Source organism: Natrix helvetica (genome assembly GCF_964273705.1).
Source record: "Natrix helvetica genome assembly, chromosome: 2".
Taxonomy (NCBI): Eukaryota; Metazoa; Chordata; class Lepidosauria; order Squamata; family Natricidae; genus Natrix; species Natrix helvetica.
The window spans coordinates 127,601,817-127,609,446 of record NC_138552.1 but is presented as its reverse complement, the minus strand read 5'-3'; the positions used below and the strand labels follow the sequence as shown (position 1 = coordinate 127,609,446).

General features: G+C 51.1%; 1 protein-coding gene across 3 annotated transcripts in view; it reads left to right on the top strand.

Moving 5' to 3' along the window:
- The window catches only part of WDPCP (WD repeat containing planar cell polarity effector), a 368,266-nt gene that overhangs the window by 171,374 nt on the left and 189,262 nt on the right, over nucleotides 1–7,630 (top strand). The window lies entirely within an intron of this gene.

Genomic DNA, 7,630 nt, shown 5'->3' with positions numbered 1-7,630 from the left:
CTACAATAAAATTATACTGCTCAATTGAAATCTGTGGGGCGTTTCCCAATTTTGGTAAATTGAATTGTCTCCAATATATCTTGTAATTCCAAAAGCACTTTCAAGATATTACACAATCCTACAATAATGGTTGAATGTCAATTTTCCTAAAAAATAAAATATACTTTTGCTCTTCACCGGTCATGCCATCTTAAAACAGTACATGCTTAAAAACAGAAATTGTAAATTAATGGGACTGGAATCTACATAAATGTAAAATCCTATATTCAATATTTCAGAAATAGGGCGCTGGTACTTACCTGATACGCCTCTTCTCATAATGGGGGGAGGAGTATCCAGGATGGGTTGACCTTATCCTCCAGCTGATTGGGCTGAGTCAGATAAGCTCTTGGGACACCGCCCAGTTATCGGCGAAGAACTCTATCCGACTCGTTATGCCATCCACTCCAGACTTTAGTATGGTTTCAAACCTTTTATTGAAGAATAACTTTACATACCAGTGCAACATTCAACAAACACATGTTACATAACCAAGTCGGGGGGGGGTCTGGATACTCCCCCCACTATCAGAAGAGGCGTATCAGGTAAGTACCAATGCCCTTTCTCCATAGTGAGGGGGGAGGAGTATCCAGGATGGGACGTACCAAAGCTCGCGCATCCCTAGGGAGGGTCACATACTGAGGGCACTGGCCAACTAAGCCTGGTGGGGTGTGTCCTCTGCCCTATGAACCGTCTGTAACACCCTGCACCCAAACGAAGTCTCCGCCGAGGCAAAGGTGTCTAACTTGTAGTTCCTCACGAAAGGTGAGGGGGAAGACCATGTGGCTGCCCTACATATCTCTGTCCATGACGCCTGGGTAGCCCAGGCCGCAGTGGTGGCCGCACTTTGTGTGGAGTGTGCTGTGATGGGACTCGGTGGCTGCATGCCCTGAGACTGGTAGGCCGTAGCTATGCAGGTTCTCAACCACCTGCCTATGGTGGTGGAGGTCACCTTCTTGACAAGAGACCCCGGTTGGAATGAGACAAACAGGGCCTCAGACCTTCTATTCTGTCTGGTTCTTCTGAGGTAGATCCTCAGAGCCCTTCTTACGTCTAATGTGTGCCACTTCCTCTCTAGGGGATGAGAAGGGTCTGGGCAGAAATTGGGCAAAACCAGCTCCTGTGCCCTGTGAAAGCACGAAATACCTTAGGTATGAAGGAGGGATCCAGCCACAACACCACTCTATCCTGATGAAAAATGCAGAGGTCCTCCCTGACCGACAGGGCCTGCAGTTCTGATATCCGTCTGGCGGACGTGATGGCCACCAGGAACGCCACCTTAAGGGTTAACAATTTTAGTGACACTGTTCACTCCCCCGTCAGAGCATCCAACACTTTGTGTAAGTCCCAGGAGGGGTACTTATGTACTGTGGGTGGTTTGAGGTTGGACGCCCCCTTCAGGAATTGCCTGACCAATGGTTGTTGAGTGAGTGTCTGGGCTCTGCCACACAGCAGCACTGAGGAGATGGCCGAGACTTGTCTCCTAATAGTGTTGGGGGCCAGCCCCCTGTCCAGGCCTGCCTGGAGAAACTCCAGCACTAGAGGAAGAGTGGCTCTCAGGGGGTCCTGCCCACGGGAGTTACACCATGTGGCAAAGGCCCGCCATGTCGTGCTGTAAATGCGCTCTGTGGAGGGTCTTTGGGCAGCCTGGATAGTCTCTATCACCTTGGGGGAGAAGCTTTCCTCTTTCATGATGCTCCACTCAACCGCCACGCGGTCAACTGGAGCCATTGAGGTTCCGGGTGCTCCAGGGATCCCTGGTTGAGGGATATTCTTTTCTGGGGAATTCTCCACGCTCTGCCCACCGAGAGCGATTGGAGGTCTGCAAACCATGGTCTCCTGGGCCAGTAAGGGGCAATCAGCACCCCCTCCACCCCCTCCCAAAGGATTTTCTGAATTACTCTGGGAATCAGGGGTAAGGGTGGATATGCATATAGAAGCCCCCTGAGCCACGGGCAACAGAGGGTGTCCGCCCCCTCTGCCCCGTGTGTTCAGTACCTGGAAGAGAACCTCGGTAGTTGGGTGTTGAGAGGTGTGGCGAATAAGTCGACCTCCAGGTGACTGAAACGGTCCATCACCTCCCTGAAGATGGCTAGATGAAGTCTCCACTCTGCGTGGTCTACTTCTGCCCTGCTGAGCCAGTCGGCTCTGGTGTTGTCAACCCCCGCTACATGCTCTGCCGTTAGGGATAGCACGTTCCTCTCGGCCCATCGTCCCAGCCTCTTGGCGTCTCGCATAAGGGCCCCTGATTTGCCCCCCCCTGTCTGTTTAAATGGGCCTTAGTGGCGATGTTGTCTGTGAGGACTAGAATGTACCTGCCCTTGACCGAGTGGTGGAACTGTATCAGGGCAAGGCGAACCGCCCTGAGCTCCAGCCAATTGATGCTGTGCATCAGTTCTGCCTGGCTCTACTGTCCCTGCACTATCTGATCTTGCAGGTGGGCACCCCACCTGAACAGACTGGCATCTGTGGTCACCGTCACCCAGTCTGGCGTTCTGAAGACTTCACCCTTTGTAATCGCGGGGGATGTCCACCAGATCAGTGAGCGGGAGACTTCTGCCGGGAGGAGGACCTTGGTCTGGGAACAGCTCCTGCGCCTTCGCTGGAAAGGCAAAAGGAACCATTGTAGGTCTCTGGTGTGGAGGCGAGCCCACGGAACAATGCCGATGGCGGAGACCATGGTGCCTAGCAGTTTGGACAAGGTGGCTAAGGACACCCTATGTCCCGTGACCACCTGTATAGCTAACCGTCTCAGGGAGATCTGTCTCTCTGTTGACAGAAAAACCTTGCCTTCCTTTGAATCTATCAGAGCCCCTAGGTAGATTAGCCTAGTGGAGGGGTGAAGATGGCTCTTGGCCAGGTTTACGGAGAACCATGGTCCTTTAGTGCTGCCATGGTTGTATCTAGATCCCTTAGAGCTCCCTCAAAGGAGGATGACTGTTTTAGTAGGTCATCCAGGTAACATTGGATTCTGACCAGGACCTGCCTCAGATGTGCTGCCAAGGCAGCCATTACTTTGGTGAACACTCGGGAGGCTGATGACAACCCGAAGGGCAAGGCCCGGTATTGGAAATGCTGCCCTAGGTAACAGAACCGGTGATCCCGCAGGATCATTGGAATGTGTAGTTAGGCCTCTGTGAGGTCTATGGAAGTGAGGAGGTCTCCCTGCCTAATCCCCTCCAGGATGGAGTGGAGCGAATGCATTTTGAACCTCCTATAGCGGATGAAGCGGTTTAACTGTTTCAGGTCCAGAATAGCCCTCCAGCCCCCTGAAGCCTTGGGGATTATGAAAAGGATTGAGTAATACCCCTGACCTTGCTGTTCTAGGGGCACTGGCTGGATGGCTCGGATATCCAGCAGGTGCTGTATGGCCTCCTGCATCAATAAGCTCCTGGCCGGGTTATTGGAAACCGGGTAGATCCGGAAGAACCCTGGGGGGCTGGAAAGGAACTCCAGTGCCAGCCCACGTCTGATGGTGTGTTGTACCCACCTATCAGAGGAGGAGCAGTCCCAGCGATCTGCGAAATACGCTAAGCGCCCCCCAATGGGAGATGAATGTGGTCTGGCCTTAGTGTTTGCAGAAGGAGCGCCCCCCGCTGCCTCCTCCGCTCCCTCGAAAGGGCTGCTTCTGCTGTTTGCCTTTCTGCGGCCTATCTGGGTACCTTTGCCTGGCAGCGAAACCCCCCTGGTACAGCCTGGCCCCTGAGTACCCGCCTCAGATCCCCTGAAGGAGTCCTGACCACGGAAGGAAGTCCCAAAGTCCTGTCCCCGGGAGTAGGACCATCTGGGGTAAGGCATCGCTCTGAACTGACCCTTCTTTGCAGCCGTGGGAAGCACCTTCCACTTATCCTTGTTCTCTATGAGGTATGGGTCCAGGGCTGTCCTGAAGAGGGTATCTCCTGTGAAGGGAGCTCATGCCAGGCTCCACTTGTGTCGTACCTCTGCCTGCCACTGCCTCAGCCACAGCAGTCTACGGGATGTGACAGTGGAAGCAATCGCTCTGGAGGCGAACTTGGCTGCAGACAAGGTGGCGTCCGCCGAAAATTGGATAGCTGCCACCAGTTTATTGATGTCCTGGTGCGCTCTGACCTCGGTGACGGGGATCCGTTGCTGCAGCTCCTGCAGCCAGAGTAAGGAAGTCCAGTTGAAGAAGGAGGCGGTGGTGGCCGCCTTCACAGCCCAGGCCGCTGCTTGGTGTCCCTTTTGGAGGGTGAGATCCACCTTCCTCTCCTCCAACTTCAGAGCCTCTTCAGGTTCCCCTGGGAGGTTAGTTGGGGTGTGCAGTGCCCGTACCGGATCATCGATGGAGGGCTGAGCTAGAGCCCCAGCCATGTCCTTATCCACATTGAAAAAGATCTTATCTGTGGATGTGGGCGTAGGAGCCGCTGTGGGGGCTGCCCACTGGCGCTTGATTGACTCCAGGAAGGTCTTGGGGGTTGGCACTGTGTCGGTCTCAATGGCCTTCTCATCAAAGATGGTTTCTGCGAGAACCCCTGAAGTTGAGGTGGTGCTTCTGCCGTTCTGTTTCCAAGCTTGGCTGCTGCCTTGGCCTTGAACAGAAGCGACTTGTACAATGAAGGCTGGAACAACCCGGTGAAGGCCGGCTTAGGAGGGGGCATACCTTCATCCTCGGAAAGTTTATCTTCCCTGACTTCCCCTTCCTCGCAATCCAGATCGCTGTCCTCCAGCGATGAGACTGAGGAACTGGAGATGTCATCCTCCTGGTCTACCAGGCCTTCTGGTGCCCTGGGGGATAGCACCACCTGGGGCTGGGCTTGTGGCTGCTGAAAGGCCGTTGTCATGCATTGCTGGAAAGCCCACATCATTAGGTCCTGGAAGTTGGGGACCCCTGATGAGAGTTGTTGGCTGGGCACCATGCCCACCTGTGCAGGAGGGGAACCCAGCGGTGGAATTCCCGTGGGCAGGGCTGGGCCCAGGGAGTCTGTATGTGGGGGGGAATGCCACCCCTGAGCGAGACCCCAAAGACCTGATGTGTCAATTGGGATACTTGCTTGCAATGGGGGTCCCTCCCCTGTGGCTCTGCTTCAGGAGGGGGCTCCAGGGGCCTTCCCCTTCTGTCCCAGGCCTGGGGTGGATTTGTGCCCACTTGCTTTCTTGTAGAGCTGCTCCAGCCTCTTGTGCCTTCGTGTTTCATACTTGGAGGCTTTGGCAGGCTTGTGACCACCCTCTTCCAGCTCTGCACTGGGGTGAAGGTGCCTTCTCTTTTCCTTAGCCTTTCCTCCCCACCCCCTGTGGGCAGCCCTTGGGGTGGTCACTAATCCTGGCTGGTCCTCTGCGCTTCTGGTGGGGCTGCTGTTTATTGCTGCAGGTGCTGGACTCCTGCCGGTCTCCTCCTGGTTGCTGGGTGCCGCCATCTTGGAACACATGGTCTCTGCCAGCTTCAAGATGGTGATCGTGCCAGCAGAGGAAAAGGCACGCTTTTTAAAAAAAGTTTTCCTCTGGTGGCTTGTGCTCCTAGGAGCTGCCGCGCATCTCCCCCGTCGGTCTCCTCGCTCCCCTCTGCCTCTCTCTGGCGCTGGGGGGACTAGGCTCTGCCCGTGGACTTCCTCCAATGAGGTGAGCCACGTGGATGATGGTGCGGGCGCTCCGTGGCGTTAGGGAAGCCACAATTCGCTGCTCAACCCCGTGGGGAGCAGTGGAGCGCTCCGGCGCCCGGCAGAGACCCTAGCGGCGAGGCTCACCTCCCGAGCGGGAATCCAGCACCTTTCTCACCTGCCGGTGATCCGCGGCTCGCGCTCCAGCGCCTCTGATTCCTTTGCAGCAGGGCTTGCCCCTGGAGGGCTTGTGCCCTCTGTTTGTTGCTTGCCTGGCAGAATTCGATCCCTGAGTGATCCTTGTCTCACTCAGACGCCTGGGCAGCTTGCTGCCCCAAGGGGGCTTTTGGCAAAAAATTTCTGCCGCTCTGGGAGCTTTCCAGCTCGATTGCGGCTGCTTCGCTGATTTTTCCTGCTTTTTTTCAACTTTCTTTAAATTTGTTCTTGGAGCTCCAGGATGGCAACCGTCCAGTTGAGGACTGAGTCGATAAAGAAAGCTCTACTGGCTTGGCAGCTAAAATATCCATCACATCGAATGAAAGGATAGTTATGTATGCGTGTACATCTAATTTCTTGTAGTTATCTCTCTTTCCAGAAGCATGTTGAACAAGAACACGAGAGAAGAAATTAATGGAAAGAACATGTCCATCAGATGTTGCTCAAAATCTGCATCAGTATGGTCAACAGTAAAGGGGATTAGAGGAACATCTGATGGGTTGTAACTCTTAACAGTTGAAAGATCATAGGTTCACCATCCTGATATAAGTTTGCATGCTTATGTATTGCCTGTGTGGGAGACTGAGAGTTCTGTTCTCAACTTAGGCAAGGAAGCTAACTAGTTATCTTGAGCTAATCATTCTTTTTCAACCTAACTTAGAAGATTGTTGTTGTGGAGAAAAGACAATAATGAAGGAGTATCAGGTTTATTCAGTCTTGAGTTATTTATAAAAATACTGTAATAAAAGGTAAAGGTTTGCCCTGTTCAATTGTGTCCAACTCTAGGGGGCGTAATTGTCTCCGTTTCTTAGCCGAGGGAGTCATCTTTGTTTGAAGACACTTCTGTAGTTATGGGGCCAGCAGGACAATACGCCAAGGCTTGTGGAACGCTGTTACCTTCCCATCGAAGTGGTATTTATTTATCTACTTGCATTTGCCTGCTTTTGAACTGCTAGGTGGGCAGGAGCTGTGGCAAATAACAGGAGCTCACTCCGTTGTATGGTGCTCCCCGTTTTGAACCCAGGTTGTCTGCTTTCCAAATCTCAGCATCTTTAACCACTGAGCCCTTGCACCCCTCTAAAACAAAGGCAGGAAATAAAATTAAAAGAAGTCTTTATGAAATTCTGGAAAATGAGGCCTCCTAAATATGTATTTTTTTAAAAAAAATCTGTAATTGAAATAAATTATGAGCATTTTTATTGCTTAGCTTTTCTTTTGATACTTGACTCTAAAACTTATAAAGCTAACATATGGAGTTGTATTTAGTCATCTTCCACTTTTTAGTTCTTACTGGTTTTTCCCTTTCATTTAGCTCCATCTGCAGGTTTAGTTAAGAATTTTCTATGTAAAGCATTAAGAATTATCATTACTAATTAATCATGTTGCTTACGTGTCACTTAATCAAAAATTAAATTGTTTAATGCCAACAAGCTCACATTGCCCTCCAAAGAACTTTTTCAAGTACTAAACTTTGAAGTTACTGTATAGCTGTTTTAGAAATGCAAAGTTAACCTGCCTAATCAGTTGATTACTAAAGCTTCAGTTACATTGTAAAGATGCCAGAAGAGAATTGTTTTTCCTCAATGATTTGCAACAGTTGTTTATTTTGAAGGATGGCAAAAGGCACTCCATGAAAATATTAAATTGGGTAGAAGATAAAAAATATAATAGAATGGAAGATGAAATGAATTGTATGTAGAAAAGACTACAATGAAAAACAATGTGTTTTCTAATATTTAAATGTCACACTAAAAGCTATACTAAAATGCTCTTGATGAATAAACAGGATGTCAGACCTGGAAGCCATCTTTTATCTTTTG